Source organism: Capricornis sumatraensis, chromosome 10, assembly GCF_032405125.1.
Source record: "Capricornis sumatraensis isolate serow.1 chromosome 10, serow.2, whole genome shotgun sequence".
Lineage (NCBI taxonomy): Eukaryota > Metazoa > Chordata > Mammalia > Artiodactyla > Bovidae > Capricornis > Capricornis sumatraensis.
In genome coordinates, this window is record NC_091078.1 from 34,901,346 (window position 1) to 34,918,829 (window position 17,484).

General features: G+C 36.6%; 1 protein-coding gene across 1 annotated transcript in view; it reads right to left on the reverse strand.

The window, feature by feature from the left end:
* Positions 1-17,484, reverse strand: part of RYR2 (ryanodine receptor 2) — a 578,200-nt gene that overhangs the window by 424,274 nt on the left and 136,442 nt on the right. The gene's annotated exons all lie outside the window — the stretch shown is intronic.

Here is a 17,484-nt window from a genome sequence, read left to right on the forward strand (position 1 = left end):
TTACTATTTATTTGTTGGGAAAAAAAAAGTTATCATTTGTCCTGGAGTACTTTCTACCTTCTGATTTTGCTGATGACATCTTCACAGTGTTTTTTTAACATCTGCCTCTAAGTTGGTAGTTAGATTAAAAAATCTAGAAACTTGCTCATGTTTAAGATCGAGATATTTTGGCAAGAACACTTCAGAAAATGGTGTTTGCCTTCCTACTGCATCACATCAGGAGGTAACAATGACTACTTTTTAACTTTTTATAGTAAAATTAACTCAAGATCACCCTGACCCATCCACTAGAACTTAAGAATTTTAGGTACCTCAGTGACGAGGGTCCTCAGCAGGAATTGTCAACTGTGGTTGTGAATATAATCATGGGGATAGTTTTTAGAATCCTGACATATTGCCCTTAACACTGGCCAAATTAAACTAAATTTGGAATCCCCAGCTGGTCATAAGAGGGAGCCAAAGTTGGGAAACTACAATCTGCATCAGTTTCTACACAGAAGCACTACTGACACTTTGGTCCGGGTGATTCTCTGCTATGAGGGGCTATCCCCTGCACTGTAGGGTAGTTGACACATTCCTGGCCTCTATCAACTACACACAAACACAAGCCATCCAAGTCGTGACCCACAACTTGAGTCACAACTTGTATGAGATCACCCAAGTTGTGACAATCTAAAATGCTTTCAGATAAGATGAACTGACTTCTGGGGACAAGATTACTCGTAATGTCAAAACACTGTTATATATCAGTAGTACTCAATCTTACAGATTGCTGATTCACTTCACTGTACCAAAGAAACTAACACAACAGTGTAAAGCAATTATAACCTAATAAAAACATAAAAACATATTGGTTGTATGTTATAATCACATGGAAATCTTTAAAAACCCCAGACAATTCTCAGACCATTAAATTAGAATCTCTGGGTATGAACTTGAAAAGTAATGAGTGACAAAATATAGATATATGTTCACGTGCATTTGTGTACAATATATATTATACATAGTGATAGATACACCCAAACGTAGATTTTTTTAAATTTGTTTCTAATTGGAGGATAATAGCTTTATAATATTGTGTTTGTTTCTCCCAGACTTTTAATAAAGATCTCATACTTGGCCATAAAGAAAATTTTATAAGATTTTTTTAAGTGTAGCTATTTACTCACAATATTTTCTGATCATAACAAATAAAACGGGAATAAATACTAACATGATGAAGAAAACAACAATTCAGAAAAGTAAGAAACTCTTCTAAATTACTCATAGGTCAAAGAGGAAATAGAAATTATACCCTAACCAAAACATAATTTATAAAAGAAAACTTCATAACACATTTATGATGGACAGGTAAACTTTTAGAGACTGAATACTACAATCCTTAATTATTGAAGAAATAATGAAATCCAACAAACCAAAGAATTGTCTGAAGAGATTAGAGAATGCAAAAGCATGTGTACAGCTTTCTGTTCACTAACTCTATTGAACTAATGAACCAAACAATGTTACAGCTACAGAGAAAAAAGAAAGTGTGTGACAATATTATTTGTAATGAAATTTTTAAAGTTTTCTACTTCATAAATCAGAAGTCAGTGAAATTTTACTGAATAGGAATTCTTAAAATATGCACACCTGTTAACCAACAATATGTGCCTTGTTCAACAATACTTTAAAAAATCCCAGGATTCAGGCTGTAAATTATGGCCTACAAAAAAACATTATCCTCCAATATAACAAAGTTCACTAACGAACTCATATTTCAGGCTGATCACATGAAACTGCCCGAAGAAGTCCTTTAAAGTTATTCTTTTAATAAGGACAAATTATTCCTGTCATCAATTCCACTTCTCAAAGTGTTATAATATTGTTCACTGAATGAAAGTAGTGAGCTATTTTTGTATTTTCAGCTATAGAATACTCTTTAAGCCTATCTCAGATGTCAAACCACTTATTTCTCAGCAAAAAGCAGGCACTTTGACAGTCGGGATAGCTCATCTTCAGAGTCTAAGCCCCAGAAAAACTATCATTAGCACACGGATAAAAGCATATGTCCTTACAAAGATTTCACAGCCTGACAGTTTGGCATTTATCAGCATGTATTTATACCAAAATTTTACAGGATACACAGTTCCAATTAGTGGGCTTCAGCACAGAATCATAAAACACATTGTTAATAAAAGATTCAAGGCTTAAAGAGACCCCTCCCTTCTGCAGAGAAACTAGAAACACCCAGAATAATTTGATCATATAGTTTCATCAAATATTTGGGTACTTGGTGACCCACACAAGTTGACACATAAAATTAAACATCACAATAACTAATTCAGAGAAAATTCAATTCACCTATCTATATTTCTCAATCTGTAACTAATATCCACATTGCAAGGGATTCCTATTTTCCTCTCCAAGATAATGATAGATAAATTCAGTGTTTCAGAACAGGTTTATGTGCAGGTCTATGTCCCAGTAAAACTTTATTTAGAAAAACAAGTAGTGCACCAGATTTAAGCCACAAGTTGAGTTTGCTGACACCAATCCAAAAGATCATACCCGTATTATTGTTAATTTTAATCTCAGAGAGAGGCAGCTATATGAAATTCAAGGTCTAAAGTTCTCATAATTGTTTTAGTCAGGCTCCCTCAGAGAAATAGATCTATTCATATATATATGCCCATATGTACATACATATGCATATATGTATGTGTATATATATATATATGCACCTATATATACATGCAATTTTATATAAAGAGTTTACTATAAGTAGACTGTTCTTGAAATTATGGAGGCTGACAAGTTTTAAGATATGCTGTAGACCCAAAGAGATGATGATTTAAGTTCCAGTCCATGTCTGAGAACCAGCAAAGCCAATGGCATAGTCCTAGTCCAAAGATCACAGGTTCAGATCTCAGTTCGGTTCAAAGGGAGGATAATATTGATGTCTCAGCTCAAAGACAGTAAGCAGAAAGAGTTCTCTCTGATTCATGAAGAGTCAGCCTTTTTGTTCTATTCAGGTCTTTACTTGATTAGATTAGGACTACCCACATAAGGGAAGGCAATTTTGAAGAAGTAAAGTGAAGTCGCTCAGTTGTGTCTGACTCTTTGTGACCCTATGGACTGTAGCCCACCAGACTCCTCCGTCCATGGGATTCTCCTGGCAAGAATACTGGAGTGGGTTGCCATTTCCTTCTCCAGGGGATCTTCCCAACCCAGGAATTGAACCAAATCTCCCACATTGCAGGCAGGTGCTTTAACCTCTGAGCCACCAGGGAGGCAATTTTACTCTTCTGTAAATTTCAATGTTAAACTCATCTAAAAGCTCTCACATAAACACCCAGAATAATTTGATCAAATAGTTTGATCAAATATTTAGGTACTTGATGACGCACTCAAGTTGACACATAAAATTCAGTTCAGTACAGTCGCTCAGTCGTGTCTGACTCTGCAACACCATGGGCTGCAGCACAGCAGGCCTCCGTGTCCATCACCAACTTCTGGAGTTTACTCAAACTCATGTCCATTGAGTCGGTGATGCCATCAAACCATCTCATCTTCTGTCATCCCCTTCTCCTCCTGACTTCAATCTTTACCATCATCGGGGTCTTTTCTAATAAGTCAGCTCTTCACATCAGGTGGCCAAAGTACTGGAGTTTCAACTTCAACATCAGTCCTTTCAATGAACACTCAGGATTGATTTCCTTTAGGATGGACTAGTTGGATCTTCTTGCAGTCCGAGGGACTCTCAAGAGTCTTCTCCAACACCATAGTACAAAAGCATCAATTCTTCAGTGCTCAGCTTTCTTCATAGTCCAACTCCCATATCCATACATGACCACAGGAAAAACCATAGTCTTGACTAGATGGACCTTTGTTGACAAAGTAATGTCTTCGCTTTTTAATATGCTGTCTAGGTTGGTAATAACTTCCAAGGAGTAAGTGTCTTTTAATTTCATGGCTGCAGTCATCATCTGCAGTGATTTTGGAGCCCCCCAAAATAAAGTCTGCCATTGTTTCCACTGTTTCTCCATCTATTTGCCATGAAGGGATGGGACCAGATGCCATGATCTTTGTTTCCTGAATGTTGAACTTTAAGCCAACTTTTTCACTCTCTTCTTTCACTTTCATCAAGAGGCCCTTTAGTTCTTTTATACTTTCTGCCATAAGAGTGGTGTCATCTGCATATCTGAGGTGATTGATATTTCTCCCTGCAATCTTGATTCCAGCTTGTTCTTCATCTAGCTCAGCGTTTCTCATGATGTACTCTGCATATAAGTTAAATAAGCACAGTGACAATATACAGCCTTGACATAATCCTTTTCCTATTTGGAACCAGTCTGTTGTTCCATGTCCAGTTCTAACTGTTGCTTCCTGACCTGCATACAAATTTCTCAAGAGGCAGGTCAGGTGGTCTGATATTCCTATCTCTTTCAGAATTTTCTATATAAAATTAAACATCACAATAACTGAAAGAAAATCCAATTTATCTATCTATATTTCTAAATCTGGAATTAATATCCACATTGCAAGGGATTCCTTCTTTCTATGATAATGATGGATAAAACCACAGTGTTTCAGAGCACTTGAAGTATCCCCCTAAAAATTTCTGTTTGATCAGTAAAGCATGAGCAACAGTACTATCTTCTGCCTGAATTACAAAAACAGCAGTTAGGTCATTTTCAATTTACTTTTGTTTCTTCAACACAGGGAAGCCCTAAATTTAGTACATTATTTTAACACTGAACAGCTTATAGTCAATTATTACTGCAATACCACAGACATCACCTTTTTTCTTCCAACTGAACTTTTTTCTTAACATTTACCATATGACCTTAAAGCATGGGGATAAGAAATGTTGCTATTAGAGTTCTATTTTTGAACACATTTTGGTTTCATTTTAATAGAGGCTGGAGTGTGTAACAAATCCTGAACAACAAAAGAAGAACAAAAAAATAATAAAAGGAAATTTACTCAGTCACATTCAATTTTGATAATGAATCAGTTACACAAATTAAAAATAGAGAAAAGCAGTTTACTGACTTCTGAAGATTGCCTTGCCATTTCAGATGTTTATGATATGTTTATGTAGAATTTAGTAGGGACAAAAAAAAGTCATTATCATTGTATTTTAGTTACCACAATGCAGGACAATAAAGACAAATAGCAGAATTCTTCATTTTTCCAAACTTAATGTTCAATAAATGAATGACAGACCACAGAATTAACTTCTGTGATTTTTTTTTTATGCTAACAAAATAGAGTTTAAAAGACACAATTGGTATCCACAGGAACTACCACTATTTATTTATCTCAAAAGAAATGTACTGCTTTAATATAAGTATGTAGCAAAAATGATTGCTTTTCTCCCTTTTTTACACACAAGTTTATAAATTTAAAATATTGAATATTCATACAATCCATCACAGCCACAGGCTAAAGAATAAAAAACAATACAGTTACATGAACAAATGAAAAACGAATTTGAGAGAATCCAACATCCGTTCACAATGAAAACTCTGTCAACTAGGAATAGAAGGCAACTTCCTCAACTTGATAAAGATTACCTACAATTAACATCTTACTTAATGGTAAGAAACTAGATGCTTTTCCCTTAAGATCAAGAACAAGGCAAGAATTTCCCCTCTTATCATTCCTTTTCAACACTGTACTAGAAATTCTAGCTAATGCAATAAGAGAAGAAAAGGAAAGAAAAAGTATGTGGATTGAAAAAGAAAATTTTAAACTGTTTTTGTTATTAGGTGACATGATTGTCTACATAGAAAATTCTAGAGAATCAACAACAACAAAAATAAAACTCCTGGAATTAAGTAGCAATTATAGGAAAGCTGTAGGATATAAAATTAAGGCACAAACTGGACTTCTTACACACCAGTGATGAGCAACAGGAATTTGAAATTAAAATACAAGACATTTATATATCAACCAAAAAGAAAATGTACATTTCTTAGGTATATATCTAACAAAATATGTACAAGATTTTTTCCTAAATGTCCTATATTTTACATTTATGCCCATGATCCATTTTAGTTAGATTTCATATAAAGTGTGAGGTTTGGACTGTGGTTCATTTTGGGTGTGGGCATATGGGTATCCATTTGCTTCATCTGAGTGTCTTCAGTTAGGGAAAAATTCCTTCTTCTCTTCTTTTCCTGTTCTCCCTTGTGTATAAGACACTAAGCATAATGACTTCTCTGGATTTAGTCTTTAGGGAATAAAAGTCAGGAAGGGTAGTACCCTGTAGAAAACTTAAGCTTTCTGCCAACTCTCAAATCTTCCCTGAGAAGAAAAGTGCACTGGGACTGCTAGTTGCTTCACTGGGGAAAAATAATAGAAAAAGTACCACGAGAAAACATAAAATAACATCACAAAAACCACGTCACAGGCAAAAGTTCTGCATGTTGGCAAGTATATGAATTTTCTCTGAAGCAGCTATAAGATACATCAGATTGTCAAAACACCCACAAACCACCCCACTATTTTTTTTTTAATCACTGCCTTTAAGCCTCAGATTCACGCTATAGGAACTGGGATTCTTCCCTGTAGAGTGATGTGAAGTTGAGATGCTTCCTCGTAGCCAAGGGTGTGGGACTCACTGTCCTCAAAATAGTGTTCTATTCACTCAGGTTGGTAGGCTGGTTTAGTTATGATGGCATTTCTTCCCCTCCTGGAATTGCAAGTGGATGATAATCTTTTAGGAGTCACCAAAATCATACAAGTGAGGGCGTCAAGCCCTCCTGAGTTAATCAGAGTGGTTCTCCATGCAGGCATCCCACCGTTCTTAAACAACCTACAGGAAATGCATGCCTTTTTTTCTCCATTTTTCACTTTCACAAATACAAGATCATCAGCACTTGTGTGCAGACTCCCATATACACATAACTATATAAAAGGGGTAAAGAATGAATACTACAACCCTGGATGAAAACTAAACAGAAGAGATGAACACACACACCAATAAGGACAGTATGTGACACAGGGCACTTATCTGGGGCAGTTAAAGACAATTCTACTACCAACACATCTTCAACCAAATTAAGTTCTATGTAGTAATGTATTACCAGACCCTAGATACTGAGGCAAATCACTCACACACAATTTCCACTGAGAGCTGACACTATCTGAATGGCAGTTTCAAAGTAATTATTAGGAAGAAAAGTTTGTTTTATTAACTTATAGGCTAACAAAAGTATCACCTTAAAATCAAGGGTAACAAAGATTCCTCCTTGCCTGAGCTTCCTCAGTGAGTAAAATAGTAAAATATGTTTTCCAACCTAAGCCACCCTCTTTTGACCTGAGCCCTGGACATACCTCTACCCTCACCCTATGTAAGGAATAAGCCCAACGCACCTCCCCGCCGCCCACACACACAATGAAGCAAACAAGGGAAGCTGTTACTTGATCTTGTTCCCTCCTGCTACAGCAGAGGCCCCAGTAGAGCCTTGCCTGAAACAAATCTTAAAAGATATATTTTCCACAATCTCCTACAATCTCAATTTTTATAGTCAGCACACACACACCAAATGCCTAGAACCTACAAGCCCTCAATAAACATTAAATGAATTGAATTAAAGTGACTGAAAGACAGACCTATGATTAAAAGATTACTACATATTTCCTAAGTAGAATTTCTGCTTGGACCCCATCTACTATGTATGTGCCTAAGGGAGTGTTTGGCTGATCAGCTCAGCCCCAGGCAGGTGCTAAGGCAAGCTGTCAAGAATCTCTTCATCTAACAGAGAAATCAAGAAGTATATGCCTATACAGCACTTAAAGAAGTATTGCATATTTACTCAGGGCGGAGTTTGTGAGATTTCTATTGAAGTTATTTCACAAGCAGAAAGGTCATGTTTTGAGATAACACATCTATATAAACTGTAAATGAATTACTGTGGATTAAAAACAGTAACATCCTTACACTCTGATTCCATATTAAAAGGATCATATAAATACAACTGGAGCAGGAAAATAACAAAATACATGCTGCCGCTTTTACTTTTCAGTCTATACAGAATAAAATGCAACCACAAAGTCATGGAAACTAAAAAGAAGAGGAAGCTTGTCTTGTCTTTTCTTCCTTAAAGATATTGCTTACACTTGGATTAAGTTAAAAAACTAAATGCGAGCCAGTGAAAATGGTCTTAAATTTTCACTGAGAAAATAACTGGGAGATTTTTCTTTTTTTCTCAGTGTTGATGTTTAATCTGTTGTCTCTTGTAATTCACTCACATTCAGTGAAAACACCTCAATTGCTTTTTAATTTTTACTGAAATCAAATGGCTCCAATTTTTATATTTTCAATCCTTTGCCTTCAAAGTCTGTATTTTTAATTATTTTAAAGAATTATATAAAATTTTTTTTGGTGCTCTGCAGCCTGTGGGATCTTAGGCCCTGACAAGGGATAGAACCCATGTCCCCTGCATTCGAAGCCAAAGTCTTCACCTCTGGACTACCAGGGAAATACCAAAGCCTGTGTTTTCGTAAATACTGTCTTCTAGCTCAGTCATTCACTGAGTTTCACTCTAGACCAAGTGAGGCTCCTAAAGGATGACAGGGCAAAGCAAGATCAGGTTGCTCTCTGCAATCAGCAAAAAGGGTAAGTTTAGCTGAAAGACTGAAGTTCTTTCCAGGAAGAAGAGACAAAGAATCAAGAATAGCTCTTCTGTGCTTACTCTTCTAGTAAAACTATTTGACAAACCTATCTTATTTCCAGACCAAGCCTAAAGAGGTACTCACAGGACAGGAAGGAGAAGAGAAGAAAGGAAAGTTCTTGTGTGATAACCTGACCATTTTGGAGCAAAACAGAGCCGCTTTGGAAGCTTGCTCCAAGGTAGTGACTGAGGGCATATATACCCTGCAGAATATTAGTCATCCAATTGTGTACTCAGATATAAACCATGCATCTTCTGCTAAGCCAGAGAGACATTTAATTCATTAGATCAGACCCATCTCATGCCTTAATCAATTATTTACCAAGTAAAGCTCATTAGGTCATAATATTAAAAGGGGCATGAAGGTAAAAATATTCTCATGCATACATACAGCAAGGCTTTTGCCAGCTGAGTCACTTCTGGAAAGCAAATGTAGCATTTATCTCCAGACATTGTCAGAAACAATGACTTAACAGTTCTGAATTTGAAAGCAACAGGACAAAGCAAGTATTGCATGCAAACAGTGATGCCTGCTAAGATGGAAACAGGACAACCTCTCTCTGACTCTCCCCCTCTATCCCCTCAACCCCAAGACATACACACATCACTGGGTGTACTTTATCTACACATGCATGTATATGTGTGTGCATTTATAGACAAGCATTTTAAGCTTTTACTGTCAAATATCCCCACTAGGATGGAAACTCCTTGAGAAAAGAGACTTGGTATCTTTTTAGATACTATTATAACCCCAACACCCAGAACATGGCAGTCTTTTCACAAATTTTTATTTAGTGAATAAAACTACTTATGAGCTATGTGGTAAAACATGTTTTAACATATCAATAATACTTTGCAAAAAAGAGTTCCTCTAATAATGTTTTGCACATTAGAGATACCAAACAATAATTCTGAATAATATTCTCTTAACTGATCGCTTTTAAAGTCTATTCATTTAAAAGTATGACATAATTCAGAGAGTGCATATTTAATCCATTAGTAAAAGTGTGTACACATAAAAGAAATGCTTTTGTTGATATTTTATTATATTCACATAAAAAATGGACAGAAGTAAATAAGGTAAAATCCAGAGACAGAATCTACAATAGAAATTATCCTCATGTAAAAGATTCCATGCTTGAAATAAAAATTAGCAATCAAATTTCAAGCCTCAAGAATGAAATCTTATTTTAAAAGCAATAATTAGCCAAAAGCTGGTTCTTTGAAAGGATAAATCAAATTGACAAACCATTAGCCAGACTCATCAAGAAGCAAAGAGAGAAAAATCAAATCAATAAAATTAGAAATGAAAATGGAGAGATCACAACAGACAATACAGAAATACAAAGGATCATAAGAGACTACTATCAGCAGTTGTATGCCAATAAAATGGACAATGTGGAAGAAATGGACAAATTCTTAGAAAAGTACAATTTTCCAAAACTGAACCAGGAAGAAATAGAAAATCTTAACAGACCCATCACAAACACGGAAAATGAAACTGTAATCAGAAATCTTCCAGCAAACAAAAGCCCAGGTCCAGATGGCTTCACAGCTGAATTCTACCAAAAATTTCAAGAAGAGCTAACACCTATCCTACTCAAACTCTTCCAGAAAATTGCAGAGGAAGGTAAACTTCCAAACTCATTCTATGAGGCCACCATCACCCTAATATCAAAACCTGACAAAGATGTCACAAAAAAAGAAAACTACAGGCCAATATCACTGATGAACATAGATGCAAAAATCCTCAACAAAATTCTAGCAATCAGAATCCAACAACACATTAAAAAGATCATACACCAGGACCAAGTGGGCTTTATCCCAGGGATGCAAGGATTCTTCAATATCCGCAAATCAATCAATGTAATTCACCACATTAACAAATTGAAAAATAAAAACCATATGATTATCTCAATAGATGCAGAGAAGGCCTTTGACAAAATTCAACATCCATTTATGATAAAACCTCTCCAGAAAGCAGGAATAGAAGGAATATACCTCAACATAATAAAAGCTATATATGACAAATCCACAGAAAACATTATCCTCAATGGTGAAAAATTGAAAGCATTTCCCCTAAAGTCAGGAACAAGACAAGGGTGCCCACTTTCACCGCTACTATTCAACACAGTTCTGGAAGTTTTGGCCACAGCAATCAGAGCAGAAAAAGAAATACAAGGAATCCAAATTGGAAAAGAAGAAGTAAAACTTTCACTGTTTGCAGATGACATGATCCTCTACATAGCAAACCCTAAAGACTCCACCAGAAAATTACTAGAGCTCATCAATGAATATAGTAAAATTGCGGGATATAAAATCAACACACAGAAATCCCTTGCATTCCTATACACTAATAATGAGAAAGTAGAAAAAGAAATTAAGGAAACAATTCCATTCACCATTGCAACAAAAAGATTAAAATACTTAGGAATATATCTACCTAAAGAAACTAAAGACCTATATATAGAAAACTATAAAACACTGATGAAAGAAATCAAAGAGGACACTAATAGATGGAGAAATATACCATGTTCATGGATCGGAAGAATCAATATAGTGAAAATGAGTATACTACCCAAAGCAATTTACAAATTCAATGCAATCCCTATCAAGCTACCAGCCATATTTTTCACAGAACTAGAACAAATAATTTCAAGATTTGTATGGAAATACAAAAAACCTTGAATTGCCAAAGCAATCTTGAGAAAGAAGAATGGAACTGGAGGAATCAACTTGCCTGACTTCAGGCTCTACTACAAAGCCACAGTCATCAAGACAGTATGGTACTGGCACAAAGACAGACATATAGATCAATGGAACAAAATAGAAAGCCCAGAGATAAATCCACACACATATGGACACCTTATCTTTGACAAAGGAGGCAAGAATATACAATGGAGTAGACAATCTCTTTAACAAGTGGTGCTGGGAAAACTGGTCAACCACTTGTAAAAGAATGAAACTAGATCACTTCCTAACACCGCACACAAAAATAAACTCAAAATGGATTAAAGATCTAAATGTAAGACCAGAAACTATAAAACTCCTAGGGGAGAATATAGGCAAAACACTCTCAGACATAAATCACAGCAGGATCCTCTATGATCCACCTCCCAGAATGCTGGAAATAAAAGCAAAAATAAACAAATGGGATCTAATGAAAATTAAAAGCTTCTGCACAACAAAGGAAAATATAAGCAAGGTGAAAAGACAGCCTTCAGAATGGGAGAAAATAATAGCAAATGAAGCAACTGACAAACAACTAATCTCAAAAATATACAAGCAACTTATGCAGCTCAATTCCAGAAAAATAAATGACCCAATCAAAAAATGGGCCAAAGAACTAAATAGACATTTCTCCAAAGAAGACATACGGATGGCTAACAAACACATGAAAAGATGCTCAACATCACTCATTATCAGAGAAATGCAAATCAAAACCACAATGAGGTACCACTTCACACCAGTCAGAATGGCTGCGATCCAAAAGTCTGCAAGCAATAAATGCTGGAGAGGGTGTGGAGAAAAGGGAACCCTCCTACACTGTTGGTGGGAATGCAAACTAGTACAGCCACTATGGAGAACAGTGTGGAGATTCCTTAAAAAATTGCAAATAGAACTACCTTATGACCCAGCAATCCCACTGCTGGGCATACACACCGAGGAAACCAGAATGGAAAGAGACACATGTACCCCAATGTTCATCGCAGCACTGTTTATAATAGCCAGGACATGGAAACAACCTAGATGTCCATCAGCAGATGAATGGATAAGAAAGCTTTGGTACATATACACAATGGAGTATTACTCAGCCGTTAAAAAGAATTCATTTGAATCAGTTCTGATGAGATGGATGAAACTGGAGCCGATTATACAGAGTGAAGTAAGCCAGAAAGAAAAATACCAATACAATATACTAACACATATATATGGAATTTAGAAAGATGGCAATGACGACCCTGTATGCAAGACAGCAAAAAAGACACAGATGTGTATAACGGACTTTTGGACTCAGAGGGAGAGGGAGAGGGTGGGATGATTTGAGAGAATGGCATTCTAACATGTATACTATCATGTAAGAATCAAATCGCCAGTCTATGTTTGATGCAGGATACAGTATGCTTGGGGCTGGTGCATGGGGATGACCCAGAGAGATGTTATGGGGAGGGAGGTGGGAGGGGGGTTCATGTTTGGGAACGCATGTAAGAATTAAAGAGTTTAAAATTAAAAAATTTTAAATAAATAAATAAATAAATAAAAGCAATAATTAAAAACTGTGTTGCATCTGACAAATCTCTTGCCAAGCACCAGAACTTGTTCATCCTTAATTTATTCTATCTTACTATTTGAAGAGTTTGAAGAACTAAGAAACTACAATTCTACAGTTAATCTTCATTGCATTTCTCCCTTTCACCTGACTGCTCACAACTCTCATTGATGATACTTTTATGACTCTTATTGTTGTTCAGACAAGTTGGATACTGGTGGTTTTAGAGCCATATATCTTTCTAAAAAATTCTTGAGAAATTTAAAATAAAACCACAGTGATGCTATATTTTACGAACATGTCAATAATCAATCCATAAAAGCAACATGAACAGGAAGCATGGGGAAAAAAACAAACTATATATATATATATATATTTTAACTTTGCTAAGCCTCATTCTCCAATTCAATTACACTTAATTGAATGGGACAATATATGCTCTTCGTTCTGGGACTCTGATTAAAACTCCCATGAGAATGCACAGTAAACATCATACATACACAAATTTAAATGTGAATAGGATTTATCCATCAGATACAGAACAGATTTGTGACTGCCAAGGCAGGCAGGGTAACAGATGAAAGGATTGGGAGTTCGGGAATAGCAGAGGCAAACTATTATATATAGGATGGGTAAACAACAAGATACTAATGCATTATGATTTATCACAGGAACTATATTGAAATTCCTGTGATAAATCATAATGGAAAAGAATATGAAAAAGAACATATATATGTATAACTGAACCACTGTGCTGTACCCCTGAAATTAACACAATGGAAATTAACATACTTGAAAAAGTGTAAAGATAATAAAAAGATCAATGCATCAGTATTTAGAACTGCAGTACTCATCACTGAATTGCATCTTAAATTGCTACAAGTAAGAGTCGTATTATGTATATTTAAAAACTTGTCAGTGGAACAAGGCATGAGCAGATAGAGTAATTTATTTACTAACCAGGATTTACAACCAAAAATGGTCTTAAATTGCTCAGAACTAACTGTAATTTACAGTGATCTCCTTAATCAATTCAACTACTTCTCATAACAAACCAGATGTGACCTTAGTTATTAAACTTTAATAACAGAATATAATTGTGTATCAGTTCAGTTCAATTGCTCAGTCATGTACGACTCTTGTGACCCCATGGACTGTAGCATGCCAGGCTTCACTGTCCATCACCAACTCCCAGAGCTTGCTCAAACTCATGTCCATCTAGTTGGTGATACCATCCAACCATCTCATCTTCTGTCAGCCCCTTCTGCTCCTGACTTCAATCTTTCCCAGCAGCAGAGTCTTTTCCAATGAGGCAGTTCTTCACATCAGGTGGCCAAAGTATTGGAGTTTCAACTTCAGCATCAGTCCTTCCAATGAATATTCAGGACTGATTTCCTTTAGGATGGACTGGTTGGATCTCCACGCAGTCCAAGGGACTCTCAAGAGTCTTCTCCAACACCACAGTTCAAAAGCATCAATTCTTCACCGCTCGGCTCTCTTTATAGTACAACTCTCACATCCACACGTGACTACTGGAAAAATAGCTTTGCCTAGCCAGACTTTTGTCAGCAAAGTAATGTAACTGTTTTTTAGCATGCTGTCTAGATTGGACATAGCTTTTTTCCAAGGAGAAACTGTCTTTTAATTTCATGGCTGCAATAACCATCTGCAGTGATTTTGGAGCTCAAAAAAATAAAGTCTGTCACTGCTTCCATTGTTTCCCCATCTAGTTGCCATGAAGTGATCGGACTGGGTGAAAATGATCTTAGTTTCTTGAATGCTGAGTTTTGAGCCAGCTTTTCACTCTCCTCTTTCAGTTTCATCAAGAGGCTCTTTAGTTCTTCTTCACTTTCACCCATAACAGTGGTGTCATTTGTGTATCTGAGGTTATTGATATTTCTCCCAGCAGACTTGATTCCAGCTTGTGTTTCATCCAGGCCAGCATTTCCTATGATGTAGTCTGCATAGAAGTTAAATAAACAGGATGACAATATACAACCTTCTTGTACTCCTTTCCCAACTTGGAACCAGTCCATTGTTCCATATCTGGCTCTAACTATTGCCGCTTGACCTACATATAGATTTCTCATAAAGCAAGTAAAGGGGTCTGCTATTCCCATCTCTTTCAGAATTTTACACAGTCTGTTGTGATATACACAAAGCTTTTAGTGTAATCAATAAAGCAGAAGTAGATGTTTTTCTGGAAATCTCTTGCTTTTTTGATGATACAGCTGCTGCTGCTAAGTTGCTTCAGTCGTGTCTGACTCTGTGCGACCCCACAGACGGCAGCCCACCGAGCTCCTCTGTCCCTGGGATTCTCCAGGCAAGAACACTGGAGTGGGTTGCCATTTCCTTCTCCAGAGCATGAAAGTGAAGAGTGAAAGTGAAGTTGCTCAGTCATGTCCGATACAGCAGATGTTGCCAATTTGATCTCTGGTTCCTCTGCCATTTTTAGATCCAGCTTGAACATCTGGAAGTTCAAGAATCATGTACTGGTGAAGCCTGGCTTGGAGAATTTTCAGCATTATTTTTCTAGCGTGTGAGATGAGTGCAATTGTGCGGTAATTTGAGCACTCTTTGGCATTGCTTTTCTTGGGGATTGGAATGAAAACTACCTTTTCCAGTCCTGTGGCCACTGCTGAGTCCTCCAAATTTGCTGGCATATTGAGTGGCATATTGAGTGCAGCACTTTCACAGCATCATCTTTAAGGATTTGAAACAGCTCAACTGGAATTCCATCACCTCCACTAGCTTTGTTGGTAGTGATGCTTCCTAAGGTCCACTTGACTTCACATTCCAGGATGGCTGGCTCTAGGTGAATGATCACACCAGCATAGTTATCTGGGTCATGATGATCTTTTTTGTATAGTTCTCCTGTGTATTCTTGCCACTTCTTCTTAATATCTTCTGCTTCTGTTAGGTCCATACCATTTCTGTCCTTTATTATGCCCATCTTTGCATATCTTTGGTATCTCTAATTTTCTTGAAGAGATCTCTAGTCATTCCCATTCTGTTGTTTTCCTCTATTTCTTTGCATTGATCACCGAGGAAGGTTTTCTTATCTCCCCCTGCTGTTCTTTGGAACTCTGCAGTCAATTGGGTATTCCTTTTCTCTGTCGCCTTTAGTGTATTTTCTTTCCTCAGCTATTTGTAAGTCCTGCTCAGACAACCATTTTTTTTTTTTTGCATTTTTCTTGTGCATGGCCTTGATCACTGCCTTCTATACAATGTCACAAACTTCCATCCATAGTTCTTCAGTTACTCTGTCCATAAGATCTAATCCCTTGAATCTACTTGTCACCTCCACTGTATATTCATAAGGGATTTGATTTAGGTCATACCTGAATAGTCTAGTGGTTTTCCCTACTTCCTTCAATTTAATTCTGAGTTTGGCAATAAGGAGTTCATGATTTGAGCCACAGTCAGCTCCCAGTCTTGTTTTTGTTGACTGTATAGAGCTTCTTCATCTTTGGCTGCAAAGAATATAACAAATATGAATTCGGAATTGACCATCTGGTGATGTCCATGTGTAGAGTCTTCTCTTGTGCTGCTGGAAGAGGGTGTTTGCTATAACCAGTGCATTCTCTTGGCAAAATTCTGTTAGCCTTGCCCGGCTTCATTTTGTACTCCAAGGCCAAATTTGCCTGTTACTCCAGATACCTCTTGACTTCCTCTTTTTTCATTCCAGTCCCCTATAATGAAAAGGATATCTTTTTTTGGTGTTAGTTCTAGAAGGTCTTGTAAGCCTTCATAGAACCGTTCAATTTCAGCTTCTTCAGCCTACTGGTTTCAGGATAGACTTGGACTACTGTGATATTGAACAGTTTGCCTTGGAAACAAACAGAGACCATTCTGTCATTTTTGAGATTACACCCAAGTACTGCATTTCAGACTCTTTTGTTGACTATGAGGGCTACTCCATTAATGGTCATCTGAATTAAATTTGCCCATTCTGGTCCATTTTATTTCAGTGATTCCTAAAATGTTGATGTTTACTCTTGCCATCTCTTGTTTGACCACTTCCTATTTACCTTGATTCATGGACCTAACATTCCAGGTTCCTATGCAATATTGTTCTTTAGAGCATCAGACTTTACTTCCATCACCAGTCACATCCACAACTGGGTGTTTTTTTCGTTTTGGCTCTGTCTCTTCATTCTTTCTGGAGTTATTTCTCCACTCTTCTCCAGTAGCATATCAGGCACCTACCAACTTGGGGAGTTCATCTTTCAGTGTCATATCTTTTTGCCATTTCATACTGGGTATACATATATTTCATACATATAGTTGTGTATAGCCTGACTATAAGAGTTATAAGTTAAAAGAAAGGTCTACATATTACCCTGGAACTTCTCCAACTCTCACATTGCTGTCCAAAAGTCAATTTTTACTTTTTAAAAAATGAATCAAAATATATTTTTTAGGTTGTCACTATGTGTTTCTCATACAGAGTCCTACCAATTAAAGAAAAGTTGCCTCTTGGCTGTGCTTTCCTTTGCCATCCCCTCATTCTGTAAGACATTGAAACTGACTTATGGTAAGGACAGA